The sequence below is a fragment of the Hippocampus bargibanti genome, unplaced genomic scaffold (genome assembly GCF_051943395.1).
Source record: "Hippocampus bargibanti isolate YZ-2025 unplaced genomic scaffold, ASM5194339v1 Contig00137, whole genome shotgun sequence".
Taxonomy (NCBI): domain Eukaryota; kingdom Metazoa; phylum Chordata; class Actinopteri; order Syngnathiformes; family Syngnathidae; genus Hippocampus; species Hippocampus bargibanti.
This window is the reverse complement of record NW_028296972.1, coordinates 1-21256: the sequence shown is the minus strand read 5'-3', so window position 1 is coordinate 21256 and position 21256 is coordinate 1. Positions and strand designations below refer to the sequence as shown.

Here is a 21256-nt window from a genome sequence, read left to right as displayed (position 1 = left end):
TCCTTTTCTTTTGACATTTATTATGATTACTGTCCGTCTGGTCCTTGACGCCCTCTGCTGACGTAATCACACAGCGACACTGATCTCGTGATCAACCATTTCACCACATAATATTCATAGTTATACATAACATTTTAAGCGCCTTTCAAAGCTCTAAAGGCCACTTTACAGTCACGGGATAAGAACGTTTTTTTTGTGCGAGTGAACAGAGGCAACCATTCGCGCCAGCGTTCACTCTACCCGGAATGAATGGACGAAACGGATTGCATTGGAAGTCAAAGAAAAGTTACCCACGAAAACGCATCAGCTGGACTCACATGCACCTATTTGACAACACGACACAAATAACACCTTCATCGATTCAAGCCTGTATTTGGAAAACCAAATAACCATCACCCGACAAGAACGAACACCATGAGCAAAGAAAGACGCTCTCCCTGCAACACTATAAAGAGGGATTTTCTGGCACACTCCCTCGCTTACGGCCATACTACCCTGAGAACGCCCGATCTCGTCCGATCTCGGAAGCTAAGCAGGGTCGGGCCTGGTTAGTACTTGGATGGGAGACCGCCTGGGAATACCAGGTGCTGTAAGCTTTTTTTTTTTTTTTTGCAGCCACCCCAAATACTGTGGGCCGAGAAATGGTCTCTCCCGTTCGCGATCCGATTTCACTTTTCATTTCACGATCACCCCCGACGCGATTTTAAACGGCTTCCCACACGTTGATTTTACTCTTGAGTCGCTGCGTGTAACGATATGGCTTTCCGGCAGAGGGAGCTGTCCGCATGGGGGACCGTCATGACAGTACTCGTACGCGAAGCAGAACTGGGCTTCTGCGTGCTGGACAGCTTCTTTTACTCCCCTTTCAAACCATCTATTTTCCTTTCGCTACAATTTTAACCTCATTGTCGTCAAATGAGCGGTAGCTAGTTGAGGTGCATATGTACTGCAGATTGAGGCCCACTCGTATTATCCCATGCGGTGTTGATAAAGTTTTTTTTTTTTGAGAATTTGTTTAGTCTCCCCCATGTTTTGCTCTTTATAATTTTAATTTTTCCAATGTATTGAATAAACTACATTACTTTGTTTTTCATTTGAAAGCTTATCTTTTGGATGTACTCAATTTTGCCTTCAAGTGTTTATCGGTTTGAAATAAGTAGGAATTTTGTGTTGCCAAAGGACTCTGTAGTTTTTCAGACAGCCCTGCAATGTAAGGTAACGCTACTCCTCTCCTTTTAGTATCTTCAGCATTTTGGGTTTAATTCCCTATCCTTTTCTTTTGACATTTATTATGATTACTGTCCGTCTGGTCCTTGACGCCCTCTGCTGACGTAATCACACAGCGACACTGATCTCGTGATCAACCATTTCACCACATAATATTCATAGTTATACATAACATTTTAAGCGCCTTTCAAAGCTCTAAAGGCCACTTTACAGTCACGGGATAAGAACGTTTTTTTTGTGCGAGTGAACAGAGGCAACCATTCGCGCCAGCGTTCACTCTACCCGGAATGAATGGACGAAACGGATTGCATTGGAAGTCAAAGAAAAGTTACCCACGAAAACGCATCAGCTGGACTCACATGCACCTATTTGACAACACGACACAAATAACACCTTCATCGATTCAAGCCTGTATTTGGAAAACCAAATAACCATCACCCGACAAGAACGAACACCATGAGCAAAGAAAGACGCTCTCCCTGCAACACTATAAAGAGGGATTTTCTGGCACACTCCCTCGCTTACGGCCATACTACCCTGAGAACGCCCGATCTCGTCCGATCTCGGAAGCTAAGCAGGGTCGGGCCTGGTTAGTACTTGGATGGGAGACCGCCTGGGAATACCAGGTGCTGTAAGCTTTTTTTTTTTTTTTTGCAGCCACCCCAAATACTGTGGGCCGAGAAATGGTCTCTCCCGTTCGCGATCCGATTTCACTTTTCATTTCACGATCACCCCCGACGCGATTTTAAACGGCTTCCCACACGTTGATTTTACTCTTGAGTCGCTGCGTGTAACGATATGGCTTTCCGGCAGAGGGAGCTGTCCGCATGGGGGACCGTCATGACAGTACTCGTACGCGAAGCAGAACTGGGCTTCTGCGTGCTGGACAGCTTCTTTTACTCCCCTTTCAAACCATCTATTTTCCTTTCGCTACAATTTTAACCTCATTGTCGTCAAATGAGCGGTAGCTAGCTTGAGGTGCATATGTACTGCAGATTGAGGCCCACTAGTATTATCCCAGCGGTGTTGATAAAGTTTTTTTTTTTTGAGAATTTGTTTAGTCTCCCCCATGTTTTGCTCTTTATAATTTTCATTTTTCCAATGTATTGAATAAACTACATTACTTTGTTTTTCATTTGAAAGCTTATCTTTTGGATGTACTCATTTTTGCCTTCAAGTGTTTATCGGTTTGAAATAAGTAGGAATTTTGTGTTGCCAAAGGACTCTGTAGTTTTTCAGACAGCCCTGCAATGTAAGGTAACGCTACTCCTCTCCTTTTAGTATCTTCAGCATTTTGGGTTTAATTCCCTATCCTTTTCTTTTGACATTTATTATGATTACTGTCCGTCTGGTCCTTGACGCCCTCTGCTGACGTAATCACACAGCGACACTGATCTCGTGATCAACCATTTCACCACATAATATTCATAGTTATACATAACATTTTAAGCGCCTTTCAAAGCTCTAAAGGCCACTTTACAGTCACGGGATAAGAACGTTTTTTTTGTGCGAGTGAACAGAGGCAACCATTCGCGCCAGCGTTCACTCTACCCGGAATGAATGGACGAAACGGATTGCATTGGAAGTCAAAGAAAAGTTACCCACGAAAACGCATCAGCTGGACTCACATGCACCTATTTGACAACACGACACAAATAACACCTTCATCGATTCAAGCCTGTATTTGGAAAACCAAATAACCATCACCCGACAAGAACGAACACCATGAGCAAAGAAAGACGCTCTCCCTGCAACACTATAAAGAGGGATTTTCTGGCACACTCCCTCGCTTACGGCCATACTACCCTGAGAACGCCCGATCTCGTCCGATCTCGGAAGCTAAGCAGGGTCGGGCCTGGTTAGTACTTGGATGGGAGACCGCCTGGGAATACCAGGTGCTGTAAGCTTTTTTTTTTTTTTTTGCAGCCACCCCAAATACTGTGGGCCGAGAAATGGTCTCTCCCGTTCGCGATCCGATTTCACTTTTCATTTCACGATCACCCCCGACGCGATTTTAAACGGCTTCCCACACGTTGATTTTACTCTTGAGTCGCTGCGTGTAACGATATGGCTTTCCGGCAGAGGGAGCTGTCCGCATGGGGGACCGTCATGACAGTACTCGTACGCGAAGCAGAACTGGGCTTCTGCGTGCTGGACAGCTTCTTTTACTCCCCTTTCAAACCATCTATTTTCCTTTCGCTACAATTTTAACCTCATTGTCGTCAAATGAGCGGTAGCTAGTTGAGGTGCATATGTACTGCAGATTGAGGCCCACTCGTATTATCCCATGCGGTGTTGATAAAGTTTTTTTTTTTTGAGAATTTGTTTAGTCTCCCCCATGTTTTGCTCTTTATAATTTTAATTTTTCCAATGTATTGAATAAACTACATTACTTTGTTTTTCATTTGAAAGCTTATCTTTTGGATGTACTCAATTTTGCCTTCAAGTGTTTATCGGTTTGAAATAAGTAGGAATTTTGTGTTGCCAAAGGACTCTGTAGTTTTTCAGACAGCCCTGCAATGTAAGGTAACGCTACTCCTCTCCTTTTAGTATCTTCAGCATTTTGGGTTTAATTCCCTATCCTTTTCTTTTGACATTTATTATGATTACTGTCCGTCTGGTCCTTGACGCCCTCTGCTGACGTAATCACACAGCGACACTGATCTCGTGATCAACCATTTCACCACATAATATTCATAGTTATACATAACATTTTAAGCGCCTTTCAAAGCTCTAAAGGCCACTTTACAGTCACGGGATAAGAACGTTTTTTTTGTGCGAGTGAACAGAGGCAACCATTCGCGCCAGCGTTCACTCTACCCGGAATGAATGGACGAAACGGATTGCATTGGAAGTCAAAGAAAAGTTACCCACGAAAACGCATCAGCTGGACTCACATGCACCTATTTGACAACACGACACAAATAACACCTTCATCGATTCAAGCCTGTATTTGGAAAACCAAATAACCATCACCCGACAAGAACGAACACCATGAGCAAAGAAAGACGCTCTCCCTGCAACACTATAAAGAGGGATTTTCTGGCACACTCCCTCGCTTACGGCCATACTACCCTGAGAACGCCCGATCTCGTCCGATCTCGGAAGCTAAGCAGGGTCGGGCCTGGTTAGTACTTGGATGGGAGACCGCCTGGGAATACCAGGTGCTGTAAGCTTTTTTTTTTTTTTTTGCAGCCACCCCAAATACTGTGGGCCGAGAAATGGTCTCTCCCGTTCGCGATCCGATTTCACTTTTCATTTCACGATCACCCCCGACGCGATTTTAAACGGCTTCCCACACGTTGATTTTACTCTTGAGTCGCTGCGTGTAACGATATGGCTTTCCGGCAGAGGGAGCTGTCCGCATGGGGGACCGTCATGACAGTACTCGTACGCGAAGCAGAACTGGGCTTCTGCGTGCTGGACAGCTTCTTTTACTCCCCTTTCAAACCATCTATTTTCCTTTCGCTACAATTTTAACCTCATTGTCGTCAAATGAGCGGTAGCTAGTTGAGGTGCATATGTACTGCAGATTGAGGCCCACTCGTATTATCCCATGCGGTGTTGATAAAGTTTTTTTTTTTTGAGAATTTGTTTAGTCTCCCCCATGTTTTGCTCTTTATAATTTTAATTTTTCCAATGTATTGAATAAACTACATTACTTTGTTTTTCATTTGAAAGCTTATCTTTTGGATGTACTCATTTTTGCCTTCAAGTGTTTATCGGTTTGAAATAAGTAGGAATTTTGTGTTGCCAAAGGACTCTGTAGTTTTTCAGACAGCCCTGCAATGTAAGGTAACGCTACTCCTCTCCTTTTAGTATCTTCAGCATTTTGGGTTTAATTCCCTATCCTTTTCTTTTGACATTTATTATGATTACTGTCCGTCTGGTCCTTGACGCCCTCTGCTGACGTAATCACACAGCGACACTGATCTCGTGATCAACCATTTCACCACATAATATTCATAGTTATACATAACATTTTAAGCGCCTTTCAAAGCTCTAAAGGCCACTTTACAGTCACGGGATAAGAACGTTTTTTTTGTGCGAGTGAACAGAGGCAACCATTCGCGCCAGCGTTCACTCTACCCGGAATGAATGGACGAAACGGATTGCATTGGAAGTCAAAGAAAAGTTACCCACGAAAACGCATCAGCTGGACTCACATGCACCTATTTGACAACACGACACAAATAACACCTTCATCGATTCAAGCCTGTATTTGGAAAACCAAATAACCATCACCCGACAAGAACGAACACCATGAGCAAAGAAAGACGCTCTCCCTGCAACACTATAAAGAGGGATTTTCTGGCACACTCCCTCGCTTACGGCCATACTACCCTGAGAACGCCCGATCTCGTCCGATCTCGGAAGCTAAGCAGGGTCGGGCCTGGTTAGTACTTGGATGGGAGACCGCCTGGGAATACCAGGTGCTGTAAGCTTTTTTTTTTTTTTTTGCAGCCACCCCAAATACTGTGGGCCGAGAAATGGTCTCTCCCGTTCGCGATCCGATTTCACTTTTCATTTCACGATCACCCCCGACGCGATTTTAAACGGCTTCCCACACGTTGATTTTACTCTTGAGTCGCTGCGTGTAACGATATGGCTTTCCGGCAGAGGGAGCTGTCCGCATGGGGGACCGTCATGACAGTACTCGTACGCGAAGCAGAACTGGGCTTCTGCGTGCTGGACAGCTTCTTTTACTCCCCTTTCAAACCATCTATTTTCCTTTCGCTACAATTTTAACCTCATTGTCGTCAAATGAGCGGTAGCTAGTTGAGGTGCATATGTACTGCAGATTGAGGCCCACTCGTATTATCCCATGCGGTGTTGATAAAGTTTTTTTTTTTTGAGAATTTGTTTAGTCTCCCCCATGTTTTGCTCTTTATAATTTTCATTTTTCCAATGTATTGAATAAACTACATTACTTTGTTTTTCATTTGAAAGCTTATCTTTTGGATGTACTCATTTTTGCCTTCAAGTGTTTATCGGTTTGAAATAAGTAGGAATTTTGTGTTGCCAAAGGACTCTGTAGTTTTTCAGACAGCCCTGCAATGTAAGGTAACGCTACTCCTCTCCTTTTAGTATCTTCAGCATTTTGGGTTTAATTCCCTATCCTTTTCTTTTGACATTTATTATGATTACTGTCCGTCTGGTCCTTGACGCCCTCTGCTGACGTAATCACACAGCGACACTGATCTCGTGATCAACCATTTCACCACATAATATTCATAGTTATACATAACATTTTAAGCGCCTTTCAAAGCTCTAAAGGCCACTTTACAGTCACGGGATAAGAACGTTTTTTTTGTGCGAGTGAACAGAGGCAACCATTCGCGCCAGCGTTCACTCTACCCGGAATGAATGGACGAAACGGATTGCATTGGAAGTCAAAGAAAAGTTACCCACGAAAACGCATCAGCTGGACTCACATGCACCTATTTGACAACACGACACAAATAACACCTTCATCGATTCAAGCCTGTATTTGGAAAACCAAATAACCATCACCCGACAAGAACGAACACCATGAGCAAAGAAAGACGCTCTCCCTGCAACACTATAAAGAGGGATTTTCTGGCACACTCCCTCGCTTACGGCCATACTACCCTGAGAACGCCCGATCTCGTCCGATCTCGGAAGCTAAGCAGGGTCGGGCCTGGTTAGTACTTGGATGGGAGACCGCCTGGGAATACCAGGTGCTGTAAGCTTTTTTTTTTTTTTTTGCAGCCACCCCAAATACTGTGGGCCGAGAAATGGTCTCTCCCGTTCGCGATCCGATTTCACTTTTCATTTCACGATCACCCCCGACGCGATTTTAAACGGCTTCCCACACGTTGATTTTACTCTTGAGTCGCTGCGTGTAACGATATGGCTTTCCGGCAGAGGGAGCTGTCCGCATGGGGGACCGTCATGACAGTACTCGTACGCGAAGCAGAACTGGGCTTCTGCGTGCTGGACAGCTTCTTTTACTCCCCTTTCAAACCATCTATTTTCCTTTCGCTACAATTTTAACCTCATTGTCGTCAAATGAGCGGTAGCTAGTTGAGGTGCATATGTACTGCAGATTGAGGCCCACTCGTATTATCCCATGCGGTGTTGATAAAGTTTTTTTTTTTTGAGAATTTGTTTAGTCTCCCCCATGTTTTGCTCTTTATAATTTTAATTTTTCCAATGTATTGAATAAACTACATTACTTTGTTTTTCATTTGAAAGCTTATCTTTTGGATGTACTCAATTTTGCCTTCAAGTGTTTATCGGTTTGAAATAAGTAGGAATTTTGTGTTGCCAAAGGACTCTGTAGTTTTTCAGACAGCCCTGCAATGTAAGGTAACGCTACTCCTCTCCTTTTAGTATCTTCAGCATTTTGGGTTTAATTCCCTATCCTTTTCTTTTGACATTTATTATGATTACTGTCCGTCTGGTCCTTGACGCCCTCTGCTGACGTAATCACACAGCGACACTGATCTCGTGATCAACCATTTCACCACATAATATTCATAGTTATACATAACATTTTAAGCGCCTTTCAAAGCTCTAAAGGCCACTTTACAGTCACGGGATAAGAACGTTTTTTTTGTGCGAGTGAACAGAGGCAACCATTCGCGCCAGCGTTCACTCTACCCGGAATGAATGGACGAAACGGATTGCATTGGAAGTCAAAGAAAAGTTACCCACGAAAACGCATCAGCTGGACTCACATGCACCTATTTGACAACACGACACAAATAACACCTTCATCGATTCAAGCCTGTATTTGGAAAACCAAATAACCATCACCCGACAAGAACGAACACCATGAGCAAAGAAAGACGCTCTCCCTGCAACACTATAAAGAGGGATTTTCTGGCACACTCCCTCGCTTACGGCCATACTACCCTGAGAACGCCCGATCTCGTCCGATCTCGGAAGCTAAGCAGGGTCGGGCCTGGTTAGTACTTGGATGGGAGACCGCCTGGGAATACCAGGTGCTGTAAGCTTTTTTTTTTTTTTTTGCAGCCACCCCAAATACTGTGGGCCGAGAAATGGTCTCTCCCGTTCGCGATCCGATTTCACTTTTCATTTCACGATCACCCCCGACGCGATTTTAAACGGCTTCCCACACGTTGATTTTACTCTTGAGTCGCTGCGTGTAACGATATGGCTTTCCGGCAGAGGGAGCTGTCCGCATGGGGGACCGTCATGACAGTACTCGTACGCGAAGCAGAACTGGGCTTCTGCGTGCTGGACAGCTTCTTTTACTCCCCTTTCAAACCATCTATTTTCCTTTCGCTACAATTTTAACCTCATTGTCGTCAAATGAGCGGTAGCTAGTTGAGGTGCATATGTACTGCAGATTGAGGCCCACTCGTATTATCCCATGCGGTGTTGATAAAGTTTTTTTTTTTTGAGAATTTGTTTAGTCTCCCCCATGTTTTGCTCTTTATAATTTTCATTTTTCCAATGTATTGAATAAACTACATTACTTTGTTTTTCATTTGAAAGCTTATCTTTTGGATGTACTCATTTTTGCCTTCAAGTGTTTATCGGTTTGAAATAAGTAGGAATTTTGTGTTGCCAAAGGACTCTGTAGTTTTTCAGACAGCCCTGCAATGTAAGGTAACGCTACTCCTCTCCTTTTAGTATCTTCAGCATTTTGGGTTTAATTCCCTATCCTTTTCTTTTGACATTTATTATGATTACTGTCCGTCTGGTCCTTGACGCCCTCTGCTGACGTAATCACACAGCGACACTGATCTCGTGATCAACCATTTCACCACATAATATTCATAGTTATACATAACATTTTAAGCGCCTTTCAAAGCTCTAAAGGCCACTTTACAGTCACGGGATAAGAACGTTTTTTTTGTGCGAGTGAACAGAGGCAACCATTCGCGCCAGCGTTCACTCTACCCGGAATGAATGGACGAAACGGATTGCATTGGAAGTCAAAGAAAAGTTACCCACGAAAACGCATCAGCTGGACTCACATGCACCTATTTGACAACACGACACAAATAACACCTTCATCGATTCAAGCCTGTATTTGGAAAACCAAATAACCATCACCCGACAAGAACGAACACCATGAGCAAAGAAAGACGCTCTCCCTGCAACACTATAAAGAGGGATTTTCTGGCACACTCCCTCGCTTACGGCCATACTACCCTGAGAACGCCCGATCTCGTCCGATCTCGGAAGCTAAGCAGGGTCGGGCCTGGTTAGTACTTGGATGGGAGACCGCCTGGGAATACCAGGTGCTGTAAGCTTTTTTTTTTTTTTTTGCAGCCACCCCAAATACTGTGGGCCGAGAAATGGTCTCTCCCGTTCGCGATCCGATTTCACTTTTCATTTCACGATCACCCCCGACGCGATTTTAAACGGCTTCCCACACGTTGATTTTACTCTTGAGTCGCTGCGTGTAACGATATGGCTTTCCGGCAGAGGGAGCTGTCCGCATGGGGGACCGTCATGACAGTACTCGTACGCGAAGCAGAACTGGGCTTCTGCGTGCTGGACAGCTTCTTTTACTCCCCTTTCAAACCATCTATTTTCCTTTCGCTACAATTTTAACCTCATTGTCGTCAAATGAGCGGTAGCTAGTTGAGGTGCATATGTACTGCAGATTGAGGCCCACTCGTATTATCCCATGCGGTGTTGATAAAGTTTTTTTTTTTTGAGAATTTGTTTAGTCTCCCCCATGTTTTGCTCTTTATAATTTTCATTTTTCCAATGTATTGAATAAACTACATTACTTTGTTTTTCATTTGAAAGCTTATCTTTTGGATGTACTCATTTTGCCTTCAAGTATTTATCGGTTTGAAATAAGTAGGAATTTTGTGTTGCCAAAGGACTCTGTAGTTTTTCAGACAGCCCTGCAATGTAAGGTAACGCTACTCCTCTCCTTTTAGTATCTTCAGCATTTTGGGTTTAATTCCCTATCCTTTTCTTTTGACATTTATTATGATTACTGTCCGTCTGGTCCTTGACGCCCTCTGCTGACGTAATCACACAGCGACACTGATCTCGTGATCAACCATTTCACCACATAATATTCATAGTTATACATAACATTTTAAGCGCCTTTCAAAGCTCTAAAGGCCACTTTACAGTCACGGGATAAGAACGTTTTTTTTGTGCGAGTGAACAGAGGCAACCATTCGCGCCAGCGTTCACTCTACCCGGAATGAATGGACGAAACGGATTGCATTGGAAGTCAAAGAAAAGTTACCCACGAAAACGCATCAGCTGGACTCACATGCACCTATTTGACAACACGACACAAATAACACCTTCATCGATTCAAGCCTGTATTTGGAAAACCAAATAACCATCACCCGACAAGAACGAACACCATGAGCAAAGAAAGACGCTCTCCCTGCAACACTATAAAGAGGGATTTTCTGGCACACTCCCTCGCTTACGGCCATACTACCCTGAGAACGCCCGATCTCGTCCGATCTCGGAAGCTAAGCAGGGTCGGGCCTGGTTAGTACTTGGATGGGAGACCGCCTGGGAATACCAGGTGCTGTAAGCTTTTTTTTTTTTTTTTGCAGCCACCCCAAATACTGTGGGCCGAGAAATGGTCTCTCCCGTTCGCGATCCGATTTCACTTTTCATTTCACGATCACCCCCGACGCGATTTTAAACGGCTTCCCACACGTTGATTTTACTCTTGAGTCGCTGCGTGTAACGATATGGCTTTCCGGCAGAGGGAGCTGTCCGCATGGGGGACCGTCATGACAGTACTCGTACGCGAAGCAGAACTGGGCTTCTGCGTGCTGGACAGCTTCTTTTACTCCCCTTTCAAACCATCTATTTTCCTTTCGCTACAATTTTAACCTCATTGTCGTCAAATGAGCGGTAGCTAGTTGAGGTGCATATGTACTGCAGATTGAGGCCCACTCGTATTATCCCATGCGGTGTTGATAAAGTTTTTTTTTTTTGAGAATTTGTTTAGTCTCCCCCATGTTTTGCTCTTTATAATTTTAATTTTTCCAATGTATTGAATAACTACATTACTTTGTTTTTCATTTGAAAGCTTATCTTTTGGATGTACTCAATTTTGCCTTCAAGTGTTTATCGGTTTGAAATAAGTAGGAATTTTGTGTTGCCAAAGGACTCTGTAGTTTTTCAGACAGCCCTGCAATGTAAGGTAACGCTACTCCTCTCCTTTTAGTATCTTCAGCATTTTGGGTTTAATTCCCTATCCTTTTCTTTTGACATTTATTATGATTACTGTCCGTCTGGTCCTTGACGCCCTCTGCTGACGTAATCACACAGCGACACTGATCTCGTGATCAACCATTTCACCACATAATATTCATAGTTATACATAACATTTTAAGCGCCTTTCAAAGCTCTAAAGGCCACTTTACAGTCACGGGATAAGAACGTTTTTTTTGTGCGAGTGAACAGAGGCAACCATTCGCGCCAGCGTTCACTCTACCCGGAATGAATGGACGAAACGGATTGCATTGGAAGTCAAAGAAAAGTTACCCACGAAAACGCATCAGCTGGACTCACATGCACCTATTTGACAACACGACACAAATAACACCTTCATCGATTCAAGCCTGTATTTGGAAAACCAAATAACCATCACCCGACAAGAACGAACACCATGAGCAAAGAAAGACGCTCTCCCTGCAACACTATAAAGAGGGATTTTCTGGCACACTCCCTCGCTTACGGCCATACTACCCTGAGAACGCCCGATCTCGTCCGATCTCGGAAGCTAAGCAGGGTCGGGCCTGGTTAGTACTTGGATGGGAGACCGCCTGGGAATACCAGGTGCTGTAAGCTTTTTTTTTTTTTTTTGCAGCCACCCCAAATACTGTGGGCCGAGAAATGGTCTCTCCCGTTCGCGATCCGATTTCACTTTTCATTTCACGATCACCCCCGACGCGATTTTAAACGGCTTCCCACACGTTGATTTTACTCTTGAGTCGCTGCGTGTAACGATATGGCTTTCCGGCAGAGGGAGCTGTCCGCATGGGGGACCGTCATGACAGTACTCGTACGCGAAGCAGAACTGGGCTTCTGCGTGCTGGACAGCTTCTTTTACTCCCCTTTCAAACCATCTATTTTCCTTTCGCTACAATTTTAACCTCATTGTCGTCAAATGAGCGGTAGCTAGTTGAGGTGCATATGTACTGCAGATTGAGGCCCACTCGTATTATCCCATGCGGTGTTGATAAAGTTTTTTTTTTTTGAGAATTTGTTTAGTCTCCCCCATGTTTTGCTCTTTATAATTTTCATTTTTCCAATGTATTGAATAAACTACATTACTTTGTTTTTCATTTGAAAGCTTATCTTTTGGATGTACTCAATTTTGCCTTCAAGTGTTTATCGGTTTGAAATAAGTAGGAATTTTGTGTTGCCAAAGGACTCTGTAGTTTTTCAGACAGCCCTGCAATGTAAGGTAACGCTACTCCTCTCCTTTTAGTATCTTCAGCATTTTGGGTTTAATTCCCTATCCTTTTCTTTTGACATTTATTATGATTACTGTCCGTCTGGTCCTTGACGCCCTCTGCTGACGTAATCACACAGCGACACTGATCTCGTGATCAACCATTTCACCACATAATATTCATAGTTATACATAACATTTTAAGCGCCTTTCAAAGCTCTAAAGGCCACTTTACAGTCACGGGATAAGAACGTTTTTTTTGTGCGAGTGAACAGAGGCAACCATTCGCGCCAGCGTTCACTCTACCCGGAATGAATGGACGAAACGGATTGCATTGGAAGTCAAAGAAAAGTTACCCACGAAAACGCATCAGCTGGACTCACATGCACCTATTTGACAACACGACACAAATAACACCTTCATCGATTCAAGCCTGTATTTGGAAAACCAAATAACCATCACCCGACAAGAACGAACACCATGAGCAAAGAAAGACGCTCTCCCTGCAACACTATAAAGAGGGATTTTCTGGCACACTCCCTCGCTTACGGCCATACTACCCTGAGAACGCCCGATCTCGTCCGATCTCGGAAGCTAAGCAGGGTCGGGCCTGGTTAGTACTTGGATGGGAGACCGCCTGGGAATACCAGGTGCTGTAAGCTTTTTTTTTTTTTTTTGCAGCCACCCCAAATACTGTGGGCCGAGAAATGGTCTCTCCCGTTCGCGATCCGATTTCACTTTTCATTTCACGATCACCCCCGACGCGATTTTAAACGGCTTCCCACACGTTGATTTTACTCTTGAGTCGCTGCGTGTAACGATATGGCTTTCCGGCAGAGGGAGCTGTCCGCATGGGGGACCGTCATGACAGTACTCGTACGCGAAGCAGAACTGGGCTTCTGCGTGCTGGACAGCTTCTTTTACTCCCCTTTCAAACCATCTATTTTCCTTTCGCTACAATTTTAACCTCATTGTCGTCAAATGAGCGGTAGCTAGTTGAGGTGCATATGTACTGCAGATTGAGGCCCACTCGTATTATCCCATGCGGTGTTGATAAAGTTTTTTTTTTTTGAGAATTTGTTTAGTCTCCCCCATGTTTTGCTCTTTATAATTTTAATTTTTCCAATGTATTGAATAAACTACATTACTTTGTTTTTCATTTGAAAGCTTATCTTTTGGATGTACTCAATTTTGCCTTCAAGTGTTTATCGGTTTGAAATAAGTAGGAATTTTGTGTTGCCAAAGGACTCTGTAGTTTTTCAGACAGCCCTGCAATGTAAGGTAACGCTACTCCTCTCCTTTTAGTATCTTCAGCATTTTGGGTTTAATTCCCTATCCTTTTCTTTTGACATTTATTATGATTACTGTCCGTCTGGTCCTTGACGCCCTCTGCTGACGTAATCACACAGCGACACTGATCTCGTGATCAACCATTTCACCACATAATATTCATAGTTATACATAACATTTTAAGCGCCTTTCAAAGCTCTAAAGGCCACTTTACAGTCACGGGATAAGAACGTTTTTTTTGTGCGAGTGAACAGAGGCAACCATTCGCGCCAGCGTTCACTCTACCCGGAATGAATGGACGAAACGGATTGCATTGGAAGTCAAAGAAAAGTTACCCACGAAAACGCATCAGCTGGACTCACATGCACCTATTTGACAACACGACACAAATAACACCTTCATCGATTCAAGCCTGTATTTGGAAAACCAAATAACCATCACCCGACAAGAACGAACACCATGAGCAAAGAAAGACGCTCTCCCTGCAACACTATAAAGAGGGATTTTCTGGCACACTCCCTCGCTTACGGCCATACTACCCTGAGAACGCCCGATCTCGTCCGATCTCGGAAGCTAAGCAGGGTCGGGCCTGGTTAGTACTTGGATGGGAGACCGCCTGGGAATACCAGGTGCTGTAAGCTTTTTTTTTTTTTTTTGCAGCCACCCCAAATACTGTGGGCCGAGAAATGGTCTCTCCCGTTCGCGATCCGATTTCACTTTTCATTTCACGATCACCCCCGACGCGATTTTAAACGGCTTCCCACACGTTGATTTTACTCTTGAGTCGCTGCGTGTAACGATATGGCTTTCCGGCAGAGGGAGCTGTCCGCATGGGGGACCGTCATGACAGTACTCGTACGCGAAGCAGAACTGGGCTTCTGCGTGCTGGACAGCTTCTTTTACTCCCCTTTCAAACCATCTATTTTCCTTTCGCTACAATTTTAACCTCATTGTCGTCAAATGAGCGGTAGCTAGCTTGAGGTGCATATGTACTGCAGATTGAGGCCCACTCGTATTATCCCATGCGGTGTTGATAAAGTTTTTTTTTTTTGAGAATTTGTTTAGTCTCCCCCATGTTTTGCTCTTTATAATTTTCATTTTTCCAATGTATTGAATAAACTACATTACTTTGTTTTTCATTTGAAAGCTTATCTTTTGGATGTACTCATTTTGCCTTCAAGTGTTTATCGGTTTGAAATAAGTAGGAATTTTGTGTTGCCAAAGGACTCTGTAGTTTTTCAGACAGCCCTGCAATGTAAGGTAACGCTACTCCTCTCCTTTTAGTATCTTCAGCATTTTGGGTTTAATTCCCTATCCTTTTCTTTTGACATTTATTATGATTACTGTCCGTCTGGTCCTTGACGCCCTCTGCTGACGTAATCACACAGCGACACTGATCTCGTGATCAACCATTTCACCACATAATATTCATAGTTATACATAACATTTTAAGCGCCTTTCAAAGCTCTAAAGGCCACTTTACAGTCACGGGATAAGAACGTTTTTTTTGTGCGAGTGAACAGAGGCAACCATACTGTCCGTCTGGTCCTTGACGCCCTCTGCTGACGTAATCACACAGCGACACTGATCTCGTGATCAACCATTTCACCACATAATATTCATAGTTATACATAACATTTTAAGCGCCTTTCAAAGCTCTAAAGGCCACTTTACAGTCACGGGATAAGAACGTTTTTTTTTTGTGCGAGTGAACAGAGGCAACCATTCGCGCCAGCGTTCACTCTACCCGGAATGAATGGACGAAACGGATTGCATTGGAAGTCAAAGAAAAGTTACCCACGAAAACGCATCAGCTGGACTCACATGCACCTATTTGACAACACCCGACATTAAAAGGTTCCACACTTTTACCTATCCTGGAACGATCTTCCGCGGAGCTGCAGGGGGCCTTAGTACTGAGGAACGCTGGGTCGTGCTGAAGCTTTTTTTTTTCACCACATTCTTGCAAATTCCCTTGCGTCATACTCATTAGTCAGACGCATTAGGCCCACCGTATTTCCTGGGTGTGTAAGTTTTTGAGAGAGTTCCCATGGCTATATTATTCCAAGAGAATCTCTCTTGTTCTTTACTCTTTAATCATTTTCTTCAATTTTACTTTGAAATAGGGATTTGGTGCAAGACTGAGTTAGCCCCTGATTTCGTTTTTTTTTTTTAGATTTGTTTATTCCATTTTTCTTTTAATTTTAATTTTCCTGTTTGACCTCTCTGTTCAGAACTATCTTGATACCATTTCCTAATTTATGTTAATAATTAGGTTTGTCAAAGGACTTGTGTAGAAGTTGGGTAACGACCCTTGACTTCACAGGTAATCACTTCTTGATAAGAATCCTTACGCTCGCTGGATCACAGCGCCTATTTGACAACACACAATAAATTCAAGTTATAAACTAACCCAAAGAAGCACTAGCAGAAAGACGTTTGCATAAGAGGATTCGCGCCGTTCCTCTACCCGAAAGCGACTCATTGGAAGCAAGAGTCGTTAGTACTGGATAGCGCCTTACCAGCTAACTTTTTTTGGACCAAAACTCCGAAAAGCCTGCAACCTTCTCACATAGAGGATTTTCGGCTTCCCCCTGATTACCTGAGCGCCGATTGTCCGCGGAGCTGCAGGGGGCCTTAGTACTGAGGAGCGCTGGGTCGTGCTGAAGCTTTTTTTTTTCACCCACTTGCAAATTCCCTTGCGTCATACTCATTTAGTCAGACGCATTAGGCCCACCGTATTTCCAGCGTGTGAAATTTTTAGAGAGTTCCCATGGCTATAATTCTTCCAAGAGAATGCTCTTACTTTTTTCTTTAACCTATTTTGTACATTTTCCTCATGTTCGTAAATAGTAGATTTGGTGCAAGACTGAGTTGAGCCCCAGTATACCACTTTTTTTTTTTAGATTTGTTTATTCCCCCTTTTTGCTTTATATATTTTCCTGTTTGAGCTCTCTGTTCAGACACTATCTTGATACCATTTCCTAATTTATGTTAATAAATTTTGTTCAAAGCTCTAGTTTACAGCCGATAGAACTTTTCTAAGACTTCGCGGTTACCTACCTTGACAATTGATTAGTCGGTCCTTACGCTCGCTGGATCAGCGCCTATTTGACAACACACAATAAATTCATGTTAACTATTTAACCTAACTCAGCAACGCACGAAAGAACGTTTGCATAAAGAGGATTCGCATTCCTCTCGGATATCGAAACGGATTCATGATCGAGTACAGTGCCTGTATCTTATGAACCGCAATACATCTGTAAGCTTTTTACCAAACACTCCGAAAAGCCCGCGACGTTCCTTCACACATAGAGGATTTTCGGCTTCCCCCTGATTACTAGCGCGCTGTCGATTGGTGCAGGGGGTGTCGATGGGGCGCTGATACCAGGGAAGTTTTTGCAGCCACCTTCCAATTTTCCTTCGCACATTTATCATTTCGTCAAGCGGATTAGGCTTACCGTTGACCTGATCCTGCGTGTGATAGTTTGGATTGTGCCCATGTTCTCTAAAATTTCTGTGTACACTTCTTTTTCTTTAAACTTATTTTTGTACAATTTCTAGTGTATCGGTTATATAGGATTGTTGCAAAGGCCTGTATTTCCCTGCTGTGTAAGTTTTTTTTTATCTCCATTTTGTTTAATTCATTTTCTTTTGAATATAATTACTTGTTTCTTGAGCTCTTGAGTATCAAGCCTTCGTGTACTTTAAATAATAATTTCAAATTAGTTTCAAAGCCTGCATTAGTACGATCTTTTTTCAGAAGGAATTCCCACTTCTTGAATATAGAACGTCTTGGTCGAATCACGAAAAGCACACTGACTCATCCATTTACACAAACAATAACTACTTAAGCGTTTAAACCAAACCTCATCCGAAAGAACGTGGCAGAAAGAGCCCTGCCACTATAAGGATTGGCGACTGCTTGGATCAAGACCCCGATCGTCGCTGGACTACAGCGCCTATTTGAAGACCTAAACCTGTTAAGCTTTTACCACCCAAACACTGGCAGAAAGGCTCTCCTGCACCATATTTTCTCACATCCCCACGCATTACGGCCCACCGTGATCTCGAGCTGCGGTGTGGTTTCGGAGGGAGCCGCTGGGACCGTCTACTTTGCAGACCTGGGCGGAAGTCTTCTCCCTTCACCATTATTTTCTTTCACATACCCAGTTAAAGGCTCACTTGATTCTCTTGAGCCCTTGTATTTCCCAGGGGTTGATGATTTTTAGATGTAGCCATTTGTTTTAATTTTTTCCTTTAAACTATTCTTTGTTTATTTAACTCTTGTGTCATTTGCTAGTGTTAGGTGATAGTAGATTGGGCCAACTCGTATTTCAGCGTGAAGTTTATTTTTAGTTCCAGTTTTGTTTAATTTATTTTTCTTGATTATATATTACTTGTTTCTTGAGCTCTTGAGTATCAGCCATGTTCGGTAAATAATTTCAAGATCTATTTTAGCGCCTCAAGTAAGGACTACTCCTAGACTTTTGTATCACCTTGCAGTTACTTCCGGTTGACGCTTGCTGGAATCAAAGAATACCGTACACATACCACATTATTTAACAACAATAACCCTTCAGTTAAGCCTTATGAAAACTTCGAGAACGACACCATGGCAGCCTCTCCCGAAATAAAGGATTTGGAGAGTTACCCATACCTAGGCCACTCGCCATTGACAGCATCCTTATACTGATGGAACCAATACCATCGAAGTGAGCCCCCCAACACTTGGAGATTCTCCTCCTCGTTACCATTCCGAACCCCGACGCGATTAAGCTACAGTGTTTGATGTGGGACGTGGTCCGGGGAGCTTTGGGCAGCACTACGGCAGAATGGCTTCCGTCGGACGTTTACTCCTTTCACATCACCGCATTTAACCTTCCATGATACTTAGGTGCTTACGAATGGCCCAGATTCCAGGGATAAGTTTGAAACTCCCTTTGCTCTAATTCTTTTTCCTTTAAACTATTCTTTGTTTATTTAACCTCTTTTATGACATGCTTAGTGTTTATCGTTGAATAGATTGTGTTGAAAGTTTTTTTTAGAATGTTAGTCCATTCTCTTTATTTTCTTGTTATCTATCTTTTTTTTCATTTAGTACTTGTTTCTTCCTCTGTACGTAAAGAATTGTGTCCAACCTATTTCAAACTAAATTAAGCCCTTTAGTCTAGCATTTGTATAACTTTTTTTTGCATAAGACCCTTGCCGCGCCTCTACGAATAAGCGAACGATTCTGATCAAATTACCACTAACATAGTACTACATGCTTCAACCAAACACTTCATCGATAAGTTTTTGGAAACAAAACCATCCGCAGCGCACCAGAAGAAGACGCCCTGCAATAAAGAATTCCAGTCCTCGCTGGCTCACTGACCATTCACCGACAATAACATCCTCAGCTTTGGAACCTATACCAGCGAACTGCGCCCCCCAACACTTGGAGATTCTCCTCCTCGTTACCATTCCGAACCCCGACGCGATTAAGCTCAGTGTTTATCTTGGTGGGACGTGGTCCGGGGAGCTTTGCGCACAACTGTGCGAGAATGGCTTCCGTCGGACGTTCTTTTATCCTCACCACTTTTCTTCCACATTTTACTCTTGGTCTGCGGTACTAGCTTTGGCAAGACTGCGTGGGACGTATACAGTGTGAAAGTTTTTTTGGAGTTTTCCCCTTTCTTATTTTCTTTCCAATTTTAATGCCTCATTACTTTCTACGCTAGCTTTGGTGATTTTGTTTGCCAAAGGCTTTCGTTTGAACCAAGTAGGTATTTGTTCCTCTTATTTTTATTCCGCATTGGTTAATCTATCCTTTTCTTTTAATTTATTTGATTAATTCCTTTCCTTTCCTTTGTTTGTATCATTGCGCCTGTCCGTGATACCCTTTACACAAATAAGAGGAACTACTTTCAAGCCTTTCAAACCTTAAAGCAATTAAGTAACGTAACGTCTTTTTAAAGCTTAACAGGAAATTCCCCGGTACTTTTTTTGAATGACAAGGATCATTGGAGTCTTGACTACCCGATAATGACAACGGACTGATTGGTATGAAACCCACATAACACTTCATGATCAAGCTGTTTGAAAACCAAATACATACCAAAAAACACCTGTTTTGGAAAACCAACTTCCCACCGATAAGAGGAATTCTGGCAAAATTCGCTTCGGCAACTAAAAGACGATTTCATCCTCTCGGCAACATCGACCCAACTTGTGGACTCTGGGAATCAGGTCGTAGTTTATTTTATGAGCCCCCGAAACCGGGGCGAGAAATTTCTCTTTTGCACCACAAAGTTTCCGAACCCCCGTTTACGCTTCCCCTTTTTACCCCGATCGCGTTTAACGGTTCCCGGTAGAACTTGATGGGGCTGCATACGGTTTCGCGAAGAGTTGGCTTTGCGCCAGCGTTTACTCCCTTCAAACCATTTTTTCTTTCGACATTTTCCCCCTTTTCAAACGGTCTTTTTCAAGTGCAATTTTACTCTTGCAGTCGAGCGCATAGTATACTTTCGGTGATAATATTCTTTGGGGACTTTTAGTCTCCCCGATGTGATTTTTTTTTTTTTTTTTCCCCTGTTTTGCTCTTTTTTTTTTTCAATTTTGAATGACTACTTCTTTCGTTTTTTTGATATTTTGGATTTTTTCCAATGTTTATCGGTTTGAAATAAGTAGGAATTTTGTGTTGCCAAAGGACTCTGTAGTTTTTCAGACAGCCCTGCAATGTAAGGTAACGCTACTCCTCTCCTTTTAGTATCTTCAGCATTTTGGGTTTAATTCCCTATCCTTTTCTTTTGACATTTATTATGATTACTGTCCGTCTGGTCCTTGACGCCCTCTGCTGACGTAATCACAGAGCGACACTGATCTCGTGATCAACCATTTCACCACATAATATTGATAGTTATACATAACATTTCAAGCGCCTTTCAAAGCTCTAAAGGCAACTTTACAGTCACGGGATGAGAACGTTTTTTTGTGCGAGTGAACAGAGGCAACCATTCGCACCAGCGTTCAGTCTACCCGGAATGAATGGACGAAACGGATTGCATTGGAAGTCAAAGAAAAGTTACCCACGTTAACGCATCAGCTGGACTCACATGCGCCTTATTTGACAACACGACACAAATAACACCTTCATCGATTCAAGCCTGTATTTGGAAAACCAAATAACCATCATCCGACAAGAACGAACACCATGAGCAAAGAAAGACGCTCTCCCTGCAACACTATAAAGAGGGATTTTCTGGCAGATCCCTTCGCTTACGGCCATACTACCCTGAGAACGCCCGATCTCGTCCGATCTCGGGAGCTAAGCAGGGTCGGGCCTGGTTAGTACTTGGA

At 43.2% G+C, this 21256-nt stretch overlaps 12 non-coding genes across 12 annotated transcripts; all 12 read left to right on the top strand.

Moving 5' to 3' along the window:
- Window positions 1–477: 477 nt before the first annotated feature.
- LOC148881376 (5S ribosomal RNA) lies at window positions 478–596 on the top strand. Its single transcript, XR_016113849.1, has one exon. It is a non-coding gene; the product is annotated as a 5S ribosomal RNA (ribosomal RNA).
- Window positions 597–1746: 1150 nt separating this feature from the next.
- On the top strand, window positions 1747–1865 carry LOC148881375 (5S ribosomal RNA). The gene has a single exon (XR_016113848.1). It is a non-coding gene; the product is annotated as a 5S ribosomal RNA (ribosomal RNA).
- Window positions 1866–3015: 1150 nt separating this feature from the next.
- Window positions 3016–3134, top strand: LOC148881374 (5S ribosomal RNA). The gene has a single exon (XR_016113847.1). It is a non-coding gene; the product is annotated as a 5S ribosomal RNA (ribosomal RNA).
- A 1150-nt stretch (window positions 3135–4284) lies between these two features.
- Window positions 4285–4403, top strand: LOC148881373 (5S ribosomal RNA). Its single transcript, XR_016113846.1, has one exon. It is a non-coding gene; the product is annotated as a 5S ribosomal RNA (ribosomal RNA).
- A 1150-nt stretch (window positions 4404–5553) lies between these two features.
- LOC148881372 (5S ribosomal RNA) lies at window positions 5554–5672 on the top strand. Its single transcript, XR_016113845.1, has one exon. It is a non-coding gene; the product is annotated as a 5S ribosomal RNA (ribosomal RNA).
- Window positions 5673–6822: 1150 nt separating this feature from the next.
- On the top strand, window positions 6823–6941 carry LOC148881371 (5S ribosomal RNA). The gene has a single exon (XR_016113844.1). It is a non-coding gene; the product is annotated as a 5S ribosomal RNA (ribosomal RNA).
- Window positions 6942–8091: 1150 nt separating this feature from the next.
- LOC148881370 (5S ribosomal RNA) lies at window positions 8092–8210 on the top strand. Its single transcript, XR_016113843.1, has one exon. It is a non-coding gene; the product is annotated as a 5S ribosomal RNA (ribosomal RNA).
- A 1150-nt stretch (window positions 8211–9360) lies between these two features.
- LOC148881369 (5S ribosomal RNA) lies at window positions 9361–9479 on the top strand. Its single transcript, XR_016113883.1, has one exon. It is a non-coding gene; the product is annotated as a 5S ribosomal RNA (ribosomal RNA).
- A 1149-nt stretch (window positions 9480–10628) lies between these two features.
- On the top strand, window positions 10629–10747 carry LOC148881368 (5S ribosomal RNA). The gene has a single exon (XR_016113875.1). It is a non-coding gene; the product is annotated as a 5S ribosomal RNA (ribosomal RNA).
- Window positions 10748–11896: 1149 nt separating this feature from the next.
- LOC148881367 (5S ribosomal RNA) lies at window positions 11897–12015 on the top strand. The gene has a single exon (XR_016113864.1). It is a non-coding gene; the product is annotated as a 5S ribosomal RNA (ribosomal RNA).
- A 1150-nt stretch (window positions 12016–13165) lies between these two features.
- On the top strand, window positions 13166–13284 carry LOC148881366 (5S ribosomal RNA). The gene has a single exon (XR_016113853.1). It is a non-coding gene; the product is annotated as a 5S ribosomal RNA (ribosomal RNA).
- A 1150-nt stretch (window positions 13285–14434) lies between these two features.
- On the top strand, window positions 14435–14553 carry LOC148881365 (5S ribosomal RNA). Its single transcript, XR_016113842.1, has one exon. It is a non-coding gene; the product is annotated as a 5S ribosomal RNA (ribosomal RNA).
- Window positions 14554–21256: the final 6703 nt, after the last annotated feature.